Raw genomic sequence first — 24,466 nt, 5'->3', positions numbered from 1 at the left:
CTGGGCCCTTATAGACACAGTGAGCAGCAGCTACATTAACTGCACCAAATATTGCCTACAGGTACATGCCCCTGATGCCCCCCATTCCTCACGGAATGAGAATGGCACCTCTGTCAGGCACAATAAGTCATCCACAGTCCCTTCTGGGCAGGGGTGACAAAGGCCTCTAAAAACCAGACACACAGTGGTCCTGGAAATGTTATTTTCTACCCCTGCTGGGGAAGTCAGTGGCTAGCACAACTTCTGTTCCAGAAGCAGACATGAACCTAGACAGACCAACATCCAGTCAAGGAGAAAATTCTCACAACTGCTTTGTTACTGCTTCCCCATCTACTCTGAAGTCCAGCATCATTTCCTATGTTGCTGCTGACCCTCTCAGGCACCTTCCTCTACTGCTTAATTTTTAGCAACTGCTGTCTTCATTATCTCTGCATCTCCCTTTACTGCAGAACAACGGAAGTTTTAGGAGCTGGCACTTCTGATGGATCCTTTGGTTACTTGGTGGTTGGAGTCATTTTATCTGGCTATTATTTTTAATTTGGACTTGAGTGTTTGGCATAGTCTTTTTCTGGAAAGTACAGGGAGATTGATGATAAGACATAAGAGAAAGACATCCCTGATTAAAAATGCTGGAGGCTGCAAGAGAGAGATGAAAGCAGCATTCTCACACTAAGAAGCCTTCCCATGAAGTGCTGCTGGGAAAGAGACCCAGAAAAGGTTGATGCCTGAGAGGAAAACAAAGGGAAAGTGAAAGTGGTGTCAAAGCCGAGCCTCGAACACGAAGTACAGAAGCTGGGAATGTCTGCTCCGACCCCTGGCAGCCATTCTTGTTCGGCCTGAATCGGTCAGCAAGGTCACATGCCGATGGGCTGACAGCCGCATATCTCTGAGCTGACGTGCCTCTTCCGGCAGACATCAGGATGGGCTTGGCTGGAAGCCTGAGGGATACCTGCGGACACCTGATTTTCTCAGCCCCTGTGCTAATCACTTCCGCTCTTCCTCCCCATAACTAATTTCCCTCCACCCTCGTCCCATGCACACCCCCAGATCCTTACCCCGTACATTTTTATGCACAAAAGACACTCGTTAAATTACGACACCTGCTACCGGGATAAGTATCAGGTAAAGAGATAGGAATGTGGCTCCTACAAAACAAGGAAACAAAGAAAAATTTCTACCCTGCATTGTCAGGCACAGAAGCAGCTCTCAAACCATCTCCTGATAAGAGCCCTGCTTCTGAGTTGGGGTGCTCTTAAAAAAAACACATTTAAGTTGCTAAAGAAGTCACTCACTGCAAACAGTGAGGTCTGAAATATGTTCATGTCTGTCTGTGGAGTCAGCAGGCCAGGGCACACCTGAGCTGATTCAGCTCCAAGAGGGTAAGTCGGAGACATGCACTGAAGGCAAAGCTGTGCCCAGCAGCATTCCTGCATGAGTGGGAGTGGTACTGCTCCACCATATACTTTTTGCTTTTTTTGCTAACATCTACAAAACTGCTCCCAAATTCAGGCTGTGGCTGTGGTTCTGTTCAGTGCCATTTTTACTGTGATGCTGCTCCACTGAGTACCAGTTTTGAGTCTAAGCTTCCTCAGGGCGAGCAAGAAGGGAATGGGCCTATGGGGTTTTTTGTTGCTTACACCAAAAAGAATTATCTAATTAAAAATCATTGGAAACCACGTGCATTTGCAGAAATGGCTCTGCTTCAGAGGAATCTCTCGAGGCAAGTAAGTGAGTAATTCTTCAAAGGTTTATGAAAATAGCCTGTATAGTTACACTCGCTGGGATAAAATTACAAGTGTTTTCAATCCTCATACTTGGAGGCAATAAGTTGATCCTCAGCTGGGGGCCAGGGAGGAATTTCCTCCCAGAGGATATTATTGTTCTGACATATATCTCATGGGAGATTCACATCCTCCAGAGTATCTGGCAATAGCCATTGGAAGGGAAAAAAAAAAAAAAAAAGGAACCGAGCTCCTAGCACCACACCTCGGGGCCCGGACCGCCCCCGTTGTTGCACAAGCTGCCCTGTCCGATGTCGTTGTAAGGGTCCCTGGAGGTCCGGGAAGGGCGCGGGGCAAACCCGCCCCTTCTGGGAAGCGCCGTGACTCACCCGCCGTGCCGAGCCCCCCCCCGGGAGCGCCTCGGAAAGAAGCCCAGTCCCGCCCCGCCCCGCCCCGCCCCTCCCTCGGGGCAGCCAATCAGCGCTCCTTTATTTGCATGAGCGCCCGGGGGCTTCTGGGATCGCGACGGGGGTCGCCTCGGCTCCCCCTCCCGCCATTCCCACGCTCTCTCCTCCACGCCGGCCGTATTTCCGTTGGGAAAAAGAGGACGGCCCATACCTGAGGCAGACACCCCTCGCCATTACCTCGGTGTAAAAGCGATGGGGTAATTCATATATGGCTCTGTAGGGAGGTTTGAAATCGCCCGGATGACCCTCAGTGGTCTGGGGTGCAGGCTTCAAACCTGTAGCTGTCTAGCGACAGAGTGGTTCAATTCCACCTTTCGGGCGGGGGGGCACCCTAGTGGCGTCCGGTGGTGTCGATCCGTTTTATCCTGGGAGACGACTGGCATTGCCGAGTCTGGCAATCCTAAGGGCAGAGGGCAGTACTAGCTACGCTATCCCGAAGTATCAGGGTACAAGAAGCGCGTTTAACTTACTGTTCTTCTACTTTTTCGTATGGCAGTGGACTGCTGAAATGGCAGTGTGCCAGGTGCAGCCGAAGGACAATTCAGATTTTAATTGGATCTTCCTGCTAAGCAGATCTTTGTAAAACTGTGTCACATGTCCTACAAGAACAGAAAAGAAGTAAATAACAGAAGTAATTTTCTAGATCTGCTCCATATTGATGATAACCCATCTCCCACCCACGCTGCAACAAAGATGCTTCACTTCAGCAGTAAGCATGGGTGCTAATAATGTCACCCAGCCCCACGAAAAATAAAGGTTAGCATCAAGCTAAAAAACATATTCTTCAAACAGAAGGCGTTTATTTTGTGATATCCTCTTGCGACAGCTCTCCAGTTGATGGGTTTGTGGAGACTCTAGTTAGGATAAGACCCCAACCACCCCTAACGCAGAGGACAGTGAGGACTGGAAGAGCATTTTCACATTATCTCCTGGCCCCACATGCCAGAAGGGCAATTCTGCCTGGTGAATTATGGAATACTGAGTGAATTAGCAGATTTCCAGTGTTCCTGGTTGCTTTTTGAGGGGTGCAGTGCCATCCGGAGTTAAGTAGGTAAGCACCCCTGAGGATCTAAGCCTGAATGACTGCGCTTCCTTTACATGGAATGAGTCACTCCAGCTGAAGGCCTGGGAGGAGAAGGGAAGGGCACTGGGAGCCCTGAGACCATTGCTGATGGCTGCTACTGCTTTGAGCCTGAGACTGCTGGTTGAGCTGGTTGGGGAGGAGCAGCCTTGATGCCAGCAGGGCATGTTGCTTCAGGAATACATGGTCCTGTTATAGGAAATCTGGGGAGAAAAGCCCCTCTGAAGCTCCCACAGTGCATGCCAACTTCCCCGTGGCCTTGCAGATGTGCGTGCACAGCTGGGAGAACCCCGAGTCCCAGATGACCGTCTCTGTGCTCCACACTGCTGTGCCTGCCAGCCAGCCTGCTCTGCCCATAATGAACTTTCTATGTGGAATTACTCTGCGGCCTCAGAAATTGATATCTGAATTGCAGTTTGGCTGGGGGAGTTGTTTTGGGGGTGAGGGGGAGAGTTGGAAAGGCCTTTTCCCAGTAGTGGGCAGCTGAGAATGTTAGCACTTTATGTCAGTTACCAAGCAGAACATAATACAGCTCTTTCATGTGGTCTTTATAACTTGAACATGCTGGTTTGTGTCAGTCTGATTTTTTTTTTTTTTTCTTCCAATAAGTAGTTTTGGATTAAATTATGACAATTACATTCTTATATTCACACACACACACTCCCACCAGCCCCCACCGTTGCTCTACATGCACACAAACACAAATGGGAATTATGTGCTCTGAGCATGATTTGAACTATACAGCCTGGGATCTGTGCCTGGCATTGAGTTCACTTTTTTTCCCTCCACAACAAAAAGGCCACATCTACTCTGTACTCTTCCATTGCCTCAGGAAAAAGTAGGATGGTCAGAATGCTAGTGTGGGTGTGGTTTGTCCCTCACGGAGCTGATGGGCACGAGACTTTCCAGCATGAGACTTTCAGGCACGAGAGAGGAGGCTGGGGAGCTTTGCCTGGAGAGCTTGTGGTGAGCAGCACAGGGGCCTGGCTTTCTGAAATACCCTGTGAATCCCTATTCTGAGCTGCTTACACACCCCCAGTCTGGCTCCTGCACCTGGGCAGTGCCTTGTCTGGTGGGTAATACAGGCACAAACCAAGAAGCAATCCTGTCTTTTTGGGCTGTGTCCTGCAGGGCTGCACCTCTAGCCCATGGCTGAATGAAGGGAAACACTTCATTAGGACAAGAGACATGGTAAGGCTGCTCTTGCAGCCTCTTAGCTGACATAATGGATGGGACAAGGCCTTAGGAAACAGGGCACCCTATATTTCAGTGCTGTTTTTTCAGCACTAGTTGGAGGAGAACACCAGTGTGGAGACCCATGTAGATGATCTGTCTGTAGGAGGGACATTTTGTACAATGCCATCCATGTCTCATCTGAGTCAGTTTTGTTTGGAGTCACTATTAGTCAGGCAAAGCCCCCACTATTTAAACCTGAATGTCACTTTCTTCCCTGACAAAGGGCTAAATTAAGAGGAGCCAAAGCCCTCATCACTGGTTAGAAGGCAATCCAGGGGTTACTCAGAGCCAAAAAGCACAACAGCTTGGCTCCTTAATCAAACGTAATCTGCCTCCTGTTGTTTTCCCCATGGAGTCACAGGACAGTGAGGAGGATGTGCTGGTGACAGATGGCTGACACAACTTGCTAAGCGTACGGGTGACTGGGCTGTGACTCAGCAAGTGTTTGGTTACAAGAGACCTGGAGCATGTGCTTTTGCACTGGTAACAGTGGTCCTAGATGGATCTCCTGGGAGGATTAGGCATGTGCTGTCGTATGAAGCCTGTGATTGCCATCTTCTATAGGAGGAAAGCAGGCACATGTGGCCTATTAGAACAGAAAGTCAAGCCCCTAAATTACTGTTTACACTTGCAATGGATAATGTCTGAGTGTGTATAAATATATTACCTGCCAGTAATATAAGGACATCTAAGCATGTCCTTATATTACTGTCCTACTGGACAGTAATAGATGTCCTACTGGCCTTCTTTTCCTAGAAAAGAAATATCCCAGCCTAGAAAAATCCCCATCTTGCTCAGAGGGAGTAGGACTCGGAATTGCAGTTGAGGCACTAGAGGGGGACAAAGACCTAGCCTGGGTATGCATCCATCTACCACTTCCCCCAGCTGCAGCTGTGGAAGACACCCTGGGGAGGCAGCTGCAGAGAAGGCACTGGTCTTTCTCAGGTTTGAAGGTGTCCAGTTGCAGGAACAGTTTTCCAGAGGCTGAGCATGCAGGTGAGGACTAGAAACACTTTGTGGAAATGAAGCCACTCCTTTTCCCTGAGAAGCATGATGGCACATGTATATGCATGAGTAGGTTAGCAGATTTTATGTTGGCTCTTCCAGCATTCCTCCCTACCTGGAGCCAATTGGTCCATAGATGACCTGGGCTTTCAAAGGCTAAATTCCAGGCATTGCACAGCACAAGACAGTGCCACCTGGCCAGAGGACACAGACAATCAAGTATGGTTACAGACACATGCCGTTTTTCTTCTTTCTCCTCTTTTATGAATGGAAGAGAGCTGAATTCTCAGGTCTGGATAGGTGCCAGGTGTTATTGCTGTCTCTGTGAGTTAAAGTCATGGAAATATTGGAGGACTTGAGCAGAGTTCACCTGTGTGCATCCCACATGTGCATGGAGAGCCCAAGTGGCCATGACAGACAACAGGGCACTGTTTGCACTGTTTGCAAGCGACATATTGACCTGGAGGACTTCAAAGCTGTCTCACACACTGTCCTGGGGAAATGGAGACGGTAACCACTCAAACGAATGGATCTGGATACACAGCCCTCAGCCCAGCCAGGCTATATGTGGAACCAAGACACTCCCATTTTCTCACCTCCAGCATACTTCCCTAACCAAATCCAGGACTGAGCCATTTGTCTCTGACTGGAGCTGGTCAGAACATGTTTTTCTTTTCTTCTATTTTCCCCTTCTTCACCCTTTGGAAAATGTTGATAGTTCAGCAAAGGGCAGAAAACCCAAACTCTGAATATTTTCCATTGGAAAACACTGGGGAAAAGGGAGAGGAATAATCCCCAAACTGCCAAGAACTCTTTTGCTTTTAAGGCTTTTGGGTTTCTGCAAAGGAGGCATATTTGGAGGTCGGTGAACACTTCTTATGAAAATATCTGTTCTCTCCAAACCAAATTTTTCACTAGAAGTGTTCCAACTGGCATCATTTTCACTGGTGATGGTTTGGACGCTCTCTACATCTAATTTTGGAAAGGACCTAAAGAAAATATAATTCATTTTATTGGAATATAAGGGACAAATGGCACTCCCACAGCACAATCGATACTGAGAATTTGTATTCTCAGTGTCATGAGCCTATACCTTGATGGTCTTTATTTTTAAAGAGTGCTGTTCACACAAACATCTCAAGCAAGTTTTGAACCTGGTCTCTGGAAACCACGCTCCCAGTGCTCCAGCTGACTTGCCTCAGACCTCAGAGCACATTCCTGAAGGCAACCTGCTTTTCTCAAGGTCACATCAAAGGCTGCAAAGGAAGCAATATGCACTGAAAGGTGTGTTATCTGTTATATCCCTTGAGTAACTGACAGCACAGAACACTTACAAAGTGTTTTGTTCTGATGTCTTCAGCTGATTTACATTTCTGTCCAAATTATAATGTAGACCTGAAACATGTTTCATCTTTGTTCAGCATATTATTCTGCTTTCCTGTAAGTTAAAATTTAAAAAGGGACAATGTTAGCATAACAGAACACATATATTTGTAGGAGATGAATTATGCCCTAAAACCTTCACAAAATGTGGCTAATAGCAGCCTAAAGTTTATAAAAGGAAAGATCTCAAAATGGGTACACACTGGTCATAAATAAATTGAGGCTACAGACTTGCAGAAACTTTCAAAACAGCAGAGTGAAGCTTAGGAAAACCTTCAAAGAAAAGCAATGGGAATAAAAAGCTCAACTGTTTGAAGACAGATCTTTATCAGTTGTGGGATATCACATCAGCAAAGGAATAGATTCAGTCACACAGACAACCCTTTTAATTTGTCATGCCCCTTACCTGATTATTTTTGAATCGAAGCTTCATGTTGAAGCTTCTCAGTTATTATTTACATTCCCTCTGGTATGATTTAGCAACTGCATGGCTGCACTTCATTCTGATTTAGTACAGAAATCAGGTGACCCTGTCTCCTGTCTCTCCCAGGTTTTTCTGAACTAACCTGTGTTTTCATTCAGTCAGCACCAAAAAAGGGGCATATTTGACTTCATCAAATCCTTGGGTTTTATGATTTTTAGTTTATGAACATGTCATTGTAATTGTTAAAGCTCATAAAGCAGTGGGTTAGAAAGATAATGATGCAAAATCTGTTTTAGACCTCACCTTTGTTGGTTTGGGGAAAACTAAATTGCATGTTGTTAAAAGGAACAGATACTGAATGTCTCTGATAATCTAGTGGCAAGAAATACAAAGGCTCTGCATTGGTCCTGTACATGCTTTGTCATAATTTTTCAAGATAAGTAAGCAACTATTCACTCACAGAACCTTACTTTTGAATTAATAACATCAAAAGATCACGAATTTTAACCCCTGGCCTTGGAAACACAACTGCATGCAAGAAGCCATGGCAGAATCCTGAGGAAGTGCCATCTGGAGCTGCAGAGCTGTAACTAGGCATTGGAAAGCCATATACACATAGCTGAGATGTAGCTATGAGTTGTTCTTGCTCCTGTTGGTACTACAGGGGCACATGCAGAAACATGGAGATCCCAAGTAAGAAGATAAAGAGTCAAATGAATCACCCTGTCACTGTGTGAAATGTAATGACTGGGAGAGCAAACAGATTAAGCCAGGGTTTATGACTCTTAACATTTGCAGAAATGTGTTCCACAAATTCAGCTTTCAGAGAAAAACTGGATTCTAACTTCCTTCTGGTAATTTAAAGAGGCAACAATCTGTTCATATGACCTTCAGATTGGCCTGGTACAGGGACTGAATCCTACAATAAGAACTGAATAATAGCCTTTTGGGGCAGAGCAATAGTCCCACCCAGCACTCTGCTCCAACTAAAGCAAGGTCCAGGGAGCACACACACCCAGACATTTCCCTCTCCCATCATTCTCAGAATTCACCTTTGTTGGATTGGGATGTTATATTATGAATTTTGCCTGGTCCTTTTAGTGTAATTTTGTGGACCTGTTGCCTACAAATTTGTCTAATCCCATTTTGAGCCCACTGATGCTCTCTGCCTCTGCAGCCTTCCAGGCCAGTAACTTCTGGAAGTTCTCTAATGTGATGTAATTTCTTTAAATTGTTTTAAACTCATCTCCTACTGGTTTAATTGAGTGCTCCCTGTTCTGCTGTTGATGGATTTGGCTACTAATGGCTCTGCGTTCATCTCAGCCATCCTGATTTAGTGAATCCAGTCCTTAGCCATCAGAAAAAATAAGGAAGCATTGTAATACTGGTAGCTCAGCTCACTTCAGTCCCTGACACTTGCTGATCTGCCCAGAGTGGCTTTGTGCATGGAGCACTCTGGCTGTTCCCAAACTCAGGGGAGAAAAATGATGGCAAAGCAAATGGAGTGCAACTTCCAGGGCTGTGCTCCCCCGCAGCTGCTCACCAGTGACGCAACAGGTCCCCTTTGCGGTTAAGAGCTGGATGCTGATGGCCCCGTCCTTCTTCTGGGCTCTGCAGTTCCGGGCCCAGCAGGGGGCTGCAAAGCAGCAAGCAGGATTTCAGGGAGGGTAGGCTGGCAGCCCTGGCGGAGGTGTCCGGGGCATCTTCCAAAGTGGCTTTAATTAATGAGCACATGTGCAGTGAGGAGAGTTACAGCATCCCACTCAAATTGTTGACTTGGAGCTGCTTCTGGAGACAGCCGTATTCTGCTCATTAGGAAAGAGCTTTTTTGCAATGCCCTTGGATTGGACAGCTCTTGGATTGCACCACAAGATCAAGTCCATGTACGGGCTGCCTGCCTTTCGGCTGCCAGCTCCAAGAGGGTTGTTTTTCTTGTCTTCTCATTCTCAAGGAGCGCTCAGCCAGATGGCCTGTTTTTGAATGCACTGTGCGTTGGTTGGATGTGTGTTTGGAGAGTCTGCCAGCTTCATGAGAAGGAAGAAAGAGCAAAAGAAAGGGAAAAAAGCACCATTTGGTATCTATCTCTGGGACCCAGCCAGAGTTAAGGCTCTGTTTTGAAGAAGGGGGGAGTCTTAAGAAGGAAACTCTAGACAAAATTGAAAGCTGGAAAAACTTTCAAGCTTGACAGACTGGGAGACTGAAGTTCTGTGCAACATCCATCCACTACCTGGCTCCATTGCAAATGTAAAGCAGACTTCCTCAAAAACAACAGTAAGAGCAAGCACAAGCACAAGCACAAAGTATCTGTTTCTCTGCTCTCCCAGCATACTTCACCTGTGGGCTGGGATGCAGAGAGGTGACCCAGCCAGCTGCCCACTAAGGCTGGGTGATGCTGCCTGTGGGATTTGGGGATTGGTATTTGGGATGCTGCCTTTGGGGATTTTGCTCTCAGTTCACCAAACCCACAAATTATAGCATGCAGCCTGAACACATCAGCTCAGGAAGAGTAGCTGCTGTGGAGTAGTACAAAATACCCATCACCATGGTCCAACGCTTGAAGAAGCTAGCTTTAGTTAGTAAATTAATCCAGGCCAATGTCATTTTCTTGCACCCCCTTATGTTCATTTTCCAGAAACACCTTCTATTGGTTTGGCGCAGCAAGTAAATACAGGCCAAACTAAAGCAACGACTTTTTCCAGCACTCATTGGCAAATAATTTGAACCTGACAAGAAAAATCTGTTGTTGAAGGAAAGGGGGAAGTTTTGAAGTTTGGGTGGATTGTGCTTTGTTTTCTTAACTAGATGTAATGTTGTGGTCACCACATATTGTTTGAAGCAGCAGGAGGAAGTCTTGCTGAGCAGAGCCAGAGAGAGACACATTTGTAGCCCCATCAGCCCCACTGGCTGACATACCACTGTATCTTATAAGCAAGCTTGTCTGCTTGCTTACTGAAACCACGGCGCAAAGAAAATGGTTGCGGAAGCACGTGTGTCTGTTCAGATGGGTGTGGTAGCTGCAAACCTCACTTCTCTGCTGATTGCACCAAATTATTTTCATTGAAGCGATCAGAATTCATCAGTCTTGGGTGGGCAGTGTTGGTCAACAACAGCCAGTCCAGGCAACACTGGCTGGGCTCTATGTTGCAGATGCTCTGCCGACAGCCAGGGCAAAAGGGGCTCTTCTCACTCCTGCTGTGGAGCACATCTCAGGCCAAGCCTGCTGGTGTCTACAGCATGTCAAAGCCTCTGTGGCTTCTCAAGTAGTTCCTGGCTGTCACTACTCCAGGTCCATGGAATACTTCACAGCAGTCGCAAGGGCAGCATTTGCAGGCCCCACCATGTTAAAGAACAGGACCTTTCTCCACACACAGGGAAACATCCTAGCTGTTGGCAAAACAGTGTCTCTAACCTAGAGGTTCAGATGCCATCCTGGAAGGGAAGGAGGTTTAGCTGGTTCAGGACAGTGATTGCATCACACAAGTACATTCTTGCATGGCTAGGAACGCTGCACAAAGAGATTGCCTCCCTTTCTACTCCAACAGAACTCAATTTTGGTAAATAATCCTGGCATAAAAAAACAGGCTGCAGTACCTACATTCACAGTTAAGATCATCACAAGAAAACAGATTTTCTGTGTGACAAAAAACAAGGTGCAAAAGTCTAACAGTAAATTCAACCATTCTCTCCAGGGCTTTAGAGGGCTCATTACACCACTCTGGCAATTGCCTGATTGTCACCAATGCTGTGTTATGGACCTGATAAAGGAATTGCACAGAAAATTCAGGGGAGTAGGAGTCACTGGATTGTGCCTTACCACAGTTAGGCTAGTTGACTAATTATTGCACCTCTTGGCAAATGGAAATAATGATTACCACAACATTCATATGAGTACTGTTGGAAGGAGGTAGCTCCCAAACAAAGGTCATCGGTGCACTTTGTGTGGGAGATCAGCCAGAAAAAACATGCAGCCATCCGCTCACCCAAGCTGCACTGGCTGTGTCAGCCACAAACAGCAGCCTCTGTATTTTTTCATATGGTAGTTTTCCCCTGTTATTTCATTGCTCTAGTGCTACCTGACTCGAGGACATGTGCATCTCCAGCACACTGCCCAACATGGCATGAGTTGACAGGCCAGTCTGAAAAAACTGTTAGTTATCTGGCCCAATGTACCATTACATACCTAGCTAGCATTGTCCCCTTAGCAAGGAGGGGAAGCTAGAAGAATTGCCCAAACATGGCATCCAAACATGGGATTTTAGAAATTTGTCTACTATACAGAGATGTGATGTCTGCCTTTTGGCACCAGTCCTGGCTGCTCTGCCACCAGCCTTTGTGTATAACTTTTTTAGCCACTCAGTTCCTGGATGGGAGATCTCCAAGAGAGGAACCAGAGGTTCAGAAAGTCTCCTCTCCAGCTAGGGATAGGTCAGTATACGCTTCAGCATGGCATAAGTAACATTGCACTGTCTATTATGAACAAGTCTTGAGTGTGGCTGCACTCGAGTTCAGCAGCACCCACTGAGGTACTGCAGAGGATGGCTTCAATTTTGCATTTGAGCTGCTCATTTTGGCAACATCCTCCTTCAATAGCTCAAGGTTTTCACAGGGAGTGAACTCCCCAACCCAGTTAAAAAGTGGCCATGTCTCCCCTTCCACCATGCTTGGCCTCACTCTGAACCCAGAAGCTCTCATAGCATATTCTTAACTTCATTAAGAAAAGCATATTTCTATCAAGAAGTGATGATGACGAGCACACATAGCTTCCATTGCTCAGCTGTGGGGGTAAACTCCCTGTGCTACAACTCCAAACAACAGAAGATGAGATGATGGACACAAGACAGAGCTGAACATCATTAGCAAGGATGTGATGATTGAAGCTGAAGATCTGGTTTAAAGCCTAGATATACACAGAGTGGACAGTGCCCCACATCCATGCTACTTAGGTTGACAAGCCTACACAGGCCTGGAGTACATGGAGTACATAGAGTCAATCCTGTTCTCACAGTGTCTCACTGTCATCCATTCTCTCAGTTCCATGAGCTTTCCATGGTTTTATTGGTGGTCCATATCTTCTGTAGACCATATGTTTGATATTACTGGGGAATGCAGAGGTTAAAAAGATTGGAACTCCTTCTGGAGTTACAGGTAGGAAAAACGTTACAGAATGACTTATGGTTAGAAGCAGCTCATCATTCAAATGCAGAGACCCATTTGACTCATAGCTGGAGTTGGATGTAAGGACAAGGATGGTTGCTTTAAAAATTCCCAGTCAAAAGTAAAACAGAAAACCATAAAGCGGAAAACAACAGAACGCATGTTTAAGAAGTTGAATTCTAAGACACAAATTTAATTCAGTACCATGCTGACTAACTTTTAAACTATGACTACACAGTAGTTCACAAGCCTGTTTTCAAAAAGGGACTGCACATGCACACATACAGGTAAATATAATATATGTAGCTCTTATTCATACATGATTTCTTGGCAGGCATTTTACCATGACTTTAGGCTGTCTACCACAACATTCCTGTATCCAAGTATGAATGTTATGGTCTGGGTGGGTGAACTAACAGACAGTAACAAACTGGTTTAGATGGTCAGACTTCGAGAGGAGCAAATATATGTCATGCCCTACCTGGAGGCTGGTAACAAGCTGCGTACTATAGGGATCTATCCTGGAGCCTGTCCTGTTTAAACATCTTTAGCAGTTGTCTAGATGGGACGATGGAGTGCTTGCTCATCAAGCTTGGAGAAAACATCAAAGTATTAGAGGGGAGGTTGATATGCTTGAGTGCAGAGCTGTCATTCAGAGGGACCTGGACAGGATGGAGGAATGGGCTGAGAGGGACCTTATGAAATTCAACAAGGATAAATGCAAAACCCTTCACTTGTGAAGGAAAAGCTCCTGCAGCAGTACAGGCTAAGACTGACAGGGAGAAGAGCAGCTCTCCAGAAAAGGATCTAGGTATCCAAGCAGAGAGCAAGCCGGGCATGAGCCAGGAATGTGCCTTGGCAGCAAAAGAAGCCAAAGGCTGAACAGCCAGGAGGGTGACAGATGTGTTTATCCAGCTTCCCTAGGTATTCAGATGGCACTGGAGTACCAGACCCAGTGTTGGATCCCCAGTGCAAGAAAAACATGGACACACTGGAGCAAGTTCAGCAGACATCCTCAAGAGGTTTGAGGGCAAGAGCCCTTTGAGGAGAGCCTGAGGGAACTGGGCTTGTTTAGCCTCAGAAGAGATTACTTTGTAGGAGACAACCAGCAGCCTGATAGCTTCTACTAGGAAATTATCAAGAAGATGGACCCAGGCGTTTTTCCTTAGGGTGTGGTGGGAGGACGAGAAATAATGGACCTTAACTAAAATGGAAGATGTTTAGGCTGGATTTAAGGAAAGTCATTTTCACCATGAGAACAGCCAAATACTGCCCAAAGAGTTTGTGCAGGTACCATCCTCGAAGGCTTTCAGTACCCAACTGTCAAAAGTCCTGAGCAACCTACCCTCATCCTTTATTTGACCTTCTCATTCTTTGAACCAGAGATTAATCTGAAGACGTCCCAAAGTCCCTTTCAACCAGAGCAGCCTGAGTATTTGTAAGGTTTTGTAAGGTATTTGGGAGCCTTAGCATTATTCACTTAAGGAGCAGACACAATACTACGACACTAATACTGCTGAGCTGATTGGCCAATCATTCTGTGAGCAGAAACTACTCAAACAAAAGCCACAGTGAATTTGCAAACTTCTCAAACTATAATCACAGAATTTGCAAAAAGCTTTGTTTGCATAAAACAACTGACTGAAAATTTTAGACCAACAAGTAGTTGGGCAAAAGTCTGTCTGTTCTTCACAGACTAAGAAGAAATGCAATTTCAGTGAATTTGTGACCCAGTTAAACACTGGTTTTCCTTAATGCTCAGCATCCAGTTAGGAGACTGAAAACTGTTTTCTCTTTGAGGGCTGTCTTCTATATATGAAAAAGAACAAGAATGAGAAATACCAAAGAAATATAGAAATATAGAAATATATTTTAGATTATTACTATAGCATCTTCCAACAGAAAACTCATTGCTTCACTGCTGTTAATTAATTAAGCCTAAAAACACTTATGCCAGGAAGTTTGATATCACCACCCCTTTTTACAGATGAGGGGAAAACAAGATGTAGCATTCATTCAGGGCCACTCAGTGAATGAGGTGCAAAACCAGAAATAAAACCTGTGAATCCTGGCTCAGAGTCCTCTCTTATAATCTCTAAACAAAGCTTTTTTCCTTTAAAATTCCATCTAAGCTCCTCATAGAATAATTAGAGCTAATTTATTTCTTCACTTGTTAAAAATGAAATCTGACAGGCTTTGTACTGAGGATGCTGAAGTTCAGTTAGGGGAACAAGTCTCTTCTCCATGAGGGGAGGCCTGGAATGTCAGTCTTTAGGTGGCTTAGTAGAGGCATAGTTCCAGCTGCCGGGTACTTGAACTCCTGCCTAAATCCCTGTGACAAAGCTTTATGGAGGAACTGGAAAGTAAATGTTATCTACCATAAATGTTAGGGAAGGATTAGACAAATAGCAGCTGTTTTTGCAATGATAAAACTTTCCTCTCAGTGGCACTTCAGAAGTTTGAAAGAACATTTATTTATCTGCCATGGTATTAGGTAGGTTTCTCTTTTCCTTTGGTTTCATTTGCCTATTTTTCAAGTGAACATACTGAAAAAGCTCTGAGACACAGAGATTCATGGCAGTACTTCAGATGTGCCACTCAATTCTACCTTCTTCACTTCCATCAGATCTGGAAGACACAAAGTTCCTCAAGGCTTACAGCTCATTTGCAGCTCACTAGCAGTGACTTGCACTACCTTCAGATGTGCAGTAAGGTCATGAGTCATGGACTTCTCAACCTCCCCTACCCCGGGCAAATGGCTCACCACCCTCTCTGTCATCGCTCTCAAGGTTTCTTCAGAGGTCAAGAACTACAGAAGTGCTGACCATCCAATATTTTGAAACTCTGAAGTTTGCTTAGCACCTCTTAGCCTCAGTCCACTACATTTGAAGCTGGACCATCCCATACTAGAGGGTTCATTCATGTGCCCTACTTGCTCAGCATCACATGAAGGAGGCTCTGGTAGAGGAGGGCAGACTCAAGATTTCCACATTAGAAAGACTGTTCTATTGCTGCTTTGATGTATTTTCCTTCTGCAAAGCAAAACAAGAAAGACTATGCTCACAGTGCTTCACAGGAAGTTCTGCAGGCCATCTGCCTTGCTCTCTTCGGCTTTAGGCAGAGTACAGTTGAGGACACTGATTGTAAAGACCAGAGACCAGAAAAGGTGAGGGAGGGACCATCTTTTAAGAGAAATCCTTGTGGAGTGTGGAAGCTCATCTTCCCTGTTTCTTCAGTGTCATCTGCCCCATCTCTCCCAAGGCTCCAAGCTAGCTCAGGTCCAGTAGGTGGCATTTTGGAATAGACTTTGATCATCTGGAAATAGTTTGCTATTTGCTGTACCCTTGTTCCAAGCTTCATTTGTGGCTACACTTGGTTAACAAATTGCTTCTGCTTTGGCCCTAGATGTCTGCTATGGCCCTTCCCTTTCCATCTTGGGCATTTTCAGTCACCAGGACAGTATGCATCACCTCCTGTAGTGGAAATCATTGATGGGAAAGCATATTGTCTTAAGATTGGGGACAAATCACCCAGGCTCCCTTGGTCCAGCCTTATTTTGGTGACTTATAAAGCAGAAGTTCATACACACCTGTTCAGACAGGTAAGAAAACAGGGAACAGAGAGAAGGAAAGAACACAGAAGAGCACATACCTCTAGCAAAGCAAAATGAAAAGGTCTGGGAAGCAAAGGAGTTTGACTCTGGATTTGGCTAAAAGATCAAAGCCTGAAGGTGGCTGTGGCTTTCTGATCTTCTATCTGAAAGTAGCAGAAGCTTTTTTCTTGCGATACTGATGGCAGTGAGAGCTGCTTGCAGGAGTCCAAAACCTTGGGAAGAGAGACACAATGATGTGAGCTTTCCTATCACCTGATTTTCATTTGGAGGGGACAAGGTTGGTAGTATTTCAGTATCATGTAGCAGGGAAGAGAGTTGAAGCTACAGAACCTGATTGGCTTCAGGGAGACTGAGAGCAAACAACCACAACTGCCTATCTGTTTGAAGCAGGCTGCAGGATAGGGAAGGGGCTATTTCTTCACCAAGCTGTGTGTTCAGTGGAAGCATGAGCTGGCAAGAAAGGAGAGTTCAGCTGAAGCCTAGAACATGAAATTGAACAAGTAGCTTTCTAATGAAAAGCTAAAGAGGAAATTCCACAGTCCACTTCATTGCAGCAAATGATGGCAAGTCAAGGAGAAGTGAACCAGGTTAATTTGAAATCAAGAGGGACTCGATACTCTGCTAAGCTAAAATGTGTGTGCTTGTTACATAGATACAGTTTTCTTGTTGGCATTTACCTGTTTCAAATGTGGATGAGAATTGCTGAGGACACTCTGAAGAGAGGACATCCTTCTACAGTGCTGAAACTTTGCCCAGCCTTCTGCTTGTTCACAAATAACCCAGCATGTCAATCACTAACCACGGAGCCTAGTAATTAAGACAAATCACTGGGACTGAGAGGTTAGAAAGCACTAGATACAGTAACTAGCATCAGTTGAAGTAGACATTTGAACTTCCAGGAGGTCCATGGTTTGGGAGTACAGCTGATGTATAATAATGCCTCTCTCAGCATTTGTTGCATATGAAGATATTCTGGCCATGTGCTGGAAACAAGGAGCTGGTTTTTGTCCCTTTCCATCCTGAGACATGGGAACATTTTTACAAGTTAGCATGCTGGCGTCTTCCTGTGGCACAGCTGGGATCAATGGCAGATGGCACTGGGGCTTGTCCAGAAGGATTAACAATGAATGAAAATGCCTTCCATGGCCAGTGGAGCTGTAAGAAAAGAGACCTCTGCATCAGTCCACGTTAACAACTCACAAATAATACAACCAACCAATAGGAAGGTTACTGTAAATTTATCAGGCAAATATTATTCAACCATCTGAAGAACAGCTTGACTAACGAAAAGGTTATTTGTGAATAATTCCAGAAGGATGATAACACATTGGAAAAAGTGCAGAGAAGTGATACTGGGCTGATTAAGAAACTAGAAAGCATGCCTTAGAGTGAAAGACTCCAGGAGCTCAATCTGCTCAAACAGAGATCATGTGAAGGGTTGACTTGATCACAGTTTCTCAATGCTAACATAAAACCAGAGGTGTGATAACTGAAACTGGATGAATTCTGACTAGAAAAAAAACCCTGATATTTTAGAAGTGAGAGTAATTAATCAGTTTATGTAAGACTTCTGGTAGATTTCTCCATTCACTAGCCATATTTTTTTAAAAAAACAATTCCCCTGAAAGTTACTCTGTATTTCCAAGAAAAAGCAATTCACTGTGATACTGCAGCTTATAGTATACAGGAGCTCAGACCAATGATATCACTTGCCCCTTCCTACTTTGCAATCTCTAAAACAATGAGCAAGTTACTCAAAACTGACAGCAGAATTGTATGTAGACTCATTGCATCATTTGGGTTGGAAGAGACCTCTAAGAAGGTAAGCTGCTGAACAGACAGAAATACCATTTGTCAGTGTTATTCAGCAGGCTCTAATTATGATGTTTGCAATGACTGAGGAGATCAATGGAAAGACTCCTAGTGACAACATCAACCTGAGTAAAGCACTATCTACAAGACACACCTTCACTCTCTTTGTTCTTCAAGGAGAAAAATCCTCTTTGCAGATGCCTTTTGCCCCTTGCCATACCTGTCTTTCTCTGCCTTCCAGTGAAAGGGATTTAGCACTAACTCAGGCAGGATTTTCCAGGTTTAACTCACTAATGCTTCAGGAGTCTCATCTGTGAGATTTAGTCTAGTCCTGTGTGATCCCACTCACTTATTCTCTTAGACAAATGTGGGCAGGCACTTGCCCTCTTGCATCTGGCAACTACTGCAATAATGGCTTCAAAAATAGATTTTGGCAGAGAATTAAAAAAATAAAATTATAAGTATCCTGAATTTAAAGGCTAGAACAAGGATTAGAAAAGGCTGCTTGATCTGGTAATTCATAGGGAGATAGAAATTTCCTTCAGAGATGACTATCATTAGTTGTATAGAGTCACTGCCTGAAACATTCTCAATTCCATGTAGCTGAAAAAAATGCTGCTCTTCTTGTGACCAAATGTGAAGTCACTCTTTGGATCATGGGATAATGTCATAAGGGTTTGGTCTGACTTATTTTAAGAGAGAAGATTTTTGAATCAGTGAACAAGGCAGTTCAGCATGTCAGTTCAGTCTCTACCCTGTCAGTGGATTTCACATCTAAAATCATAACAAAAGCTGCCAGAAGGGTAACAGGCCCACTGCTCAGCTGCCTTTCTTTGTGTATCTACTTGAAGCCCATCTTGCAGAGAGCTCTTAGCCTCTAGACTAAACACTGCTTGGAGCTGAAATAAATATGAATGAACAATGGTTAGGACACTCAAGTCAGTTGGTAGTGTGGTAATGTGGTGGTACTGGAAGAGACAAGAGGGTGAAGAGACAGAAGTCTGTGTGCATTCCTTAGACAGGGAGTTTGCTTTGCTGAAGTGTAATCACTTCTCTCCTTTGCAAAGACCACATTTGCACACATAAGAAGATAAAAGTGTCCTTATCTCAGAGCTGCCAAGAGATACAAACAGGGAAATGTTACTGTCCTTACCTCTGAGATGCCAAGTGGGGCACAGAAAATGAACCGTATGAGACCACACAGGAGGACTGCCGGATGTAAGGCACTTAACTGGAAGACCTAAACCTCAGTTCTCATGCCAGCTTACTGCTAATGGAAGGATATGATTTCACCTGCTCTCTGGAGTGGCACATTACCCTAGCTGACTACAGCAGTGGATGGGACTTTGAATATCTATGGTTGGATGGTATCAGATTAAGACCTCAGCCCAACCTCTTTACGCTTTGCTTTAGCTAAAACTTCCTCCACATAACTCATTGAAATCAGTCATTGAATCAGTCACCTCAAGGATGCCAGTGAGCTCAGCAGAAAGCCATGCAGCTGAAGATCCAGGCCTTGGTGATTAAAGCTTTGTTTTGGGAGTTTTAGTCTAGATTTGTTCAGCCAAATGATTGCCAAGACTATTTCATTCCTTCTGACTGGGAATGTTCTAAGGAAGTTCTAAGAATGAGAAAATGAAGCCAGTGTTGGCAACTGGTAGATCTCCTGAAAGGGTTAAATGATAAATTGCATCTGACTGAATGAACCCATGAGGCCTAAAGTAATTCAGTCTCTCTAAATCTTGGGATTTCATTGGAAGGGGTATAGCTGCATGTGAATGAATGTAGTGGGGAGACACGAATGCCCCTTAAGTTCTAAGTTTACACCCAAGCATTTACAGCAGCTGGAGATGCGAGAGACAATTGTGGCTGAAGAATGGGCTGGGACTCTTGTCAAGGTACCAGTTAGTCACTGTCTGTGTGCTGCTCTCTGAAGGCAATGAGGTGCTGGGTTCTGACCTCACATAAAAAGAATGAAAAAGAAAATACCAAGAAACACTGCAGGGTATATTTTCTATAGGCAGAACTAAACTAGAAAAAAAAAAAAATGGAAATCATCCTTTTTTGGATGAAAGTCTGAAATCTGTGGACTTTCTAATGTAAATTAACTGATTTTTTAATGTAAAAAAAACCAAACCCCATCCCAGTGAAATATGATTACTCTTTTCCTCATCTTTCTTTTCTCCTCTTCCACTTTTCTCCATGCCCCTATTTAAAAGGGGTCAAGAGGAAAACAGACAATAATTCTGAAGAGAGTTAAATGTTCTTCAAGGGAAAATTTTTGAACAAAGGACTATGAGCACCTCCACTTCTGGACATTTGACATGTTGAGCTCTCCTCTCCATAATTTTGGTGCTCTTCAGGGAAATCCATTTGCCTCTGGGGTTAAGTGCTTCAATATTAATCCAGGTATATTATCAGGGCTGAATACAGCCACTATGTGAAGTGTGACTGCTCTCTCATCATATAAGTGGGAATATTCACAGAAAGTGTAAGGAAGGTGTGGCCTCTTCATGCTCCTGTGTAACTCGGCTCCTAATTACATTCCCTAAATGTGAGCTGGACAGCAGTGGGACAAGTAAGTTGGTACAGCGGGCTTTCATTCTTCCCACTTTCCGATTATTACTTCATGAAAAATAGTTATAAACTGTCTGGAATGGATGCTGAGATTCATATAGAAGGGAACTGTTTGCCAGTGTTGGATGCTTCCATAACATGCACGTCACCATGCCTTTCTCAGCTAGTGAAAAGTAGTTTGCAAAGTCTGGGTGAGCATGGAGTGGTTTTACCAGACGTGAGTAAAATGCTATGGAAAAGCAATCATATGGTGTTTGAGGTTTCTCTTTGTAACTGGCTCCAGCAATCAAATAAACCTCCTCCTAAGCTGTTTTTCCTCCTCTGTACATAAATCTTCCATCTACTTAGCTTGAATTTTGGATTTTGCTATGAAGGACCTTCTGGATATGAGACATGATTGCCTAGAGAAGGCAGGCAGATAATCTCAGTTGTAGAGTTATATTTTTCATTGTTAGCTTTCTGGGTTTGCCCTTTAAAGATATGACAGTTGTATATAAGTGGAAGTAATTTAGCCCTGGAGGGGCTTCTTTTTTAAGCTCTTCATGTAATCTTAGTTTGTTACTGCAAAAAGATCTCTAACCAGGAGCAACTGGATCCAATCTGATGCTGAATTAAAAATAACTAGAAATCCTGGGGCAGTCCTCTGCAGTGCCAGAGTGGTTGCCAGATGCAGTTGGCGTCAGATGTCCATCCAACTCAAGTGAATTTGCCTGTATTTCACCCACGTGTATTGCAGACAAGAGGGCAGCTGGAGGGGTGTCCTGCTGGCTGTTCTGCAAGTGGAGGCTCACCAAAGCCATCCTATTGATGCAGAGGGCTCAGTGAGGTGCCACCCCACAACACTGGCAATTGTACAAATACAGAGTAGAAGACAGTTCCTGCTAAGAAGAGGTAAAAGACTGCAACTGGCAGCATAAGAATACAATGATTGCCTCTGGTTGTTCAGCAGCTTAGAAAACTCTTGGAATTTATTTGGCTCTGCAGACACATTGAAAACAAATTCAATCCCATTCCAGTAAATTCTTCTGGTTTACTGCTGGCATGAAATGCCCTGACCATGATTTTACATGCAATCACGAGGTCACTACAGACAGTACTGGTTTATGTGAACTCTTCAGTGGCAGCAATAGGATTTCAAAATGATGCAAGAGTATTTTTGTGGTGAGGAAGAGGTGAGATCTTCAGTTACCCAGAACTAGATCATCAGAAGCTAATGCAAGGCAGGGCTGGGAATATCAGTCCTCCAGTTTTATCCTGGTATGGACTAGGTCATGTGAGCAGGCAGAATATTTGGACAGGAATTTCTCTAAGGTCAGATGCTGTGGGCCATTCCTCATCATATTTACATATCTGATTTTTAGGCAACTATGCCCCTTGGACACATACTGAGTTAGACTAGATAGCAAGGCAACCTTAAAGATCTGGTCTCTTACTGATCTACACAATTGGGAACAGCAGTTTCTCCTGTAATGGTGAGGTTTGTGAGAGCTGTGGAAAAAAGGGAAGTAAGTAATTTTTCTGATTCATTTGGTTAGGATAACTTCTGGGGAAAACATATGATTCAGTCTAGCTTTGTTTTGTGGGCAGTTCAAGAATATCTTTATCTATATAATGATGTGGAGAAATAGTTTGTTCTTTTTCAGACAAGGAATATTTCCAGAAGGACAACTTGAGCTACATTTACATTATTTGATCTAGTAGTTTGGCATCACTGAAGAATATAAGATGGGCTAAAAAGTGACTGAAGTGCACAAGGGTATAAATGTATCTTTATTGGCTAACAAAACCCTTCCAACAGGCCATCTATGAATATTGTTACAGTCTTTATCTTCTTAACCTAGTGAACTGCCTCCCCTCCCCTCTATGAGGGAGACTATTACTTTATATTTGGGGCTGACAGGGCAAGGCTAAATGGTCAGTGCTTGTGAAAAAGAAAGAGGAAAGACAGTCTCTTTGCAGAGATTGTGCAAAAGTCAAGTACACACACTATGTGTCATAAGGGCTTTCAAACTGCTTGTGTTTTTAAGTAAAATGGTCTAGGGAGACTACAGCAGAAGAAAAGGGTTTAGGGAACTAGCCAAAGACAGTTATGTAAGAGCCCAAGACTTCAAACAGATTTCTACATACATTCCTGCTGAACCTCATTTCTAGTACTTGCTCCTTCATGATGATTCCTATGTTTTTAAGTATTCATCCCAGGTCTAGCTTGAACTGGAGCTAAGCAGACAAAAATAAATGGAACACTTCCCTGCTTAACTTTGTTTTCCTGCTATCCCATCAGGTGTAAACAAGTGATTGGCTTCAGAAGCAGAAATGTGTGGAAAAAAAGGAGCAATGATCCATTCAGCGCTTGCAGCTATGAAGCCCTGGGGCCTTCTCAGCCCAATGTTCATAAATCAAACATCCATCAAACCACAAGACACTGCAATTTTATGTCCTTGTCCTCCTTCCCAGCTCTCTGCCCTTCACAAAATCCACAATACTCCTACTTGAAATTCCTCAGACACACTATTACCAGACATAGACAGACAGACATCAGTTAGTGAGGTACAGCTCCTAAGTAATTCAGTAAAGAGTACTGGGATAAGGGAGGGAACTGCTGTGGGTGTATTGTTCCAGTCCCATCAATTCCCAAAACATTGAATGAAATAATAACTTGTTTATAATTCTGGATGACATCAAGTCAATGCTACATAGCTGCACTTGAAAAACAGCTTTGAACCCTGTGACCTTCCTTCAAGTGAGAAAGTCTTTAGGGAGGCCATGGGATGCAGAAAGCTGTATCCTTCTTCTAGTTCTCTAGATCCACTTGTACCTTTGAACCACCTGTTTTCTTTTCCCTCACAGCTGTTAACTCTGGCTTGAAGCTAAAGATATCCCCTTGCCAAGGAGCCATGCAAGTGATACACCAATTCATTCCGGAGTAGATTTTTTACATAAAATGAATCAATTCCAGGCACTTAATCCATTCTCCTCCAAGAAGCTACAGGAGGAAAAAAAATAATTCCCTGTGTCACACCATGTTTACATTACACAATTATCTTCTCCCTTTGCCTTTACCTATCCTGCTTAAAAGCACCTGGCCTTGCAGGTTAACAGCTTTGATTTTGATATACTCTTTCTTTTCCCTAATACCACAGCTAAGTCCTTTGTGTTACACAGCAAACAACTGCACCTTCCTTTGAAGGTGCACTAGGTACACTGCCTGATTCAATTGAATGTTTCCAAGCAATAGAGAGCATCTGCTGACCAGTTAACCTCTTGTATTTTTTTCTTTTACAGTGTAGTAAAAACAAAAGCAATCCAAAATTTAGAAGGCAAAAAAAACAAGCCAAAACAAATGAGAACTGATCCTGCTCTCCTGAGAGAAGGTTTACTTTAGAGACGTAAGCTAATGTATCTCCTATGTTGTCTTTCCCCTAGGCAGCTTCTTCCAAAGAAAGGAATAATAACTTCAGCATCAGTGCGGGTGTCTTATGTCTGGGGGACTAATCACTTCCAAGACTGAGCCCTGATGACTTAAGCTGCTCTGTGCACAAAACTCCATGCTTGGAAGGCAAAAACGTTGTTCTGTTGCCCCAAAAAGGGAAGAAGGTTTCAAAGCTTGCTAAAAACAATCTCTGATCAGCTGTACACATACAAAGACTGTTGTCTTTGGTATCCCAGATGGTCCCGGCTGTTGGCATAAGCACTGACAATGACACTCATTCCTTTTGCACACAAGTCCTGTGCAAGCCCAATTTTTCAGCTGCCTGCTGATGGGAAGTGAAATTCACACACAAAGAAGCTGTCCTTGAGGCCCACAGGATCCCAAAGCTTGTGGAAAAAATGGGAACGATAAGTTGTAGGATCACTTCTGGCTACTATCTAATTTTATCTGTGTGTCACTGATACCAAACGTCATTCTTTTTATTGTGAGAACCCCTTGACAAACAGGGCTAAAAATAAATAGCAAGAGCTTGGAGCTGGCACAAACTGTGCTACATGGACTCC

The 24,466-nt window shown here is 44.1% G+C and overlaps 1 non-coding gene across 1 annotated transcript; it reads left to right on the top strand.

Moving 5' to 3' along the window:
• Positions 1–2,422: 2,422 nt before the first annotated feature.
• Positions 2,423–2,509, top strand: TRNASTOP-UCA (transfer RNA opal suppressor (anticodon UCA)). The gene has a single exon. It is a non-coding gene; the product is annotated as a tRNA-Sec (tRNA).
• Positions 2,510–24,466: the final 21,957 nt, after the last annotated feature.

Source organism: Poecile atricapillus, chromosome 3 (assembly GCF_030490865.1).
Source record: "Poecile atricapillus isolate bPoeAtr1 chromosome 3, bPoeAtr1.hap1, whole genome shotgun sequence".
Classification (NCBI taxonomy): domain Eukaryota; kingdom Metazoa; phylum Chordata; class Aves; order Passeriformes; family Paridae; genus Poecile; species Poecile atricapillus.
This window is presented reverse-complemented; position numbering and strand designations above follow the sequence as displayed.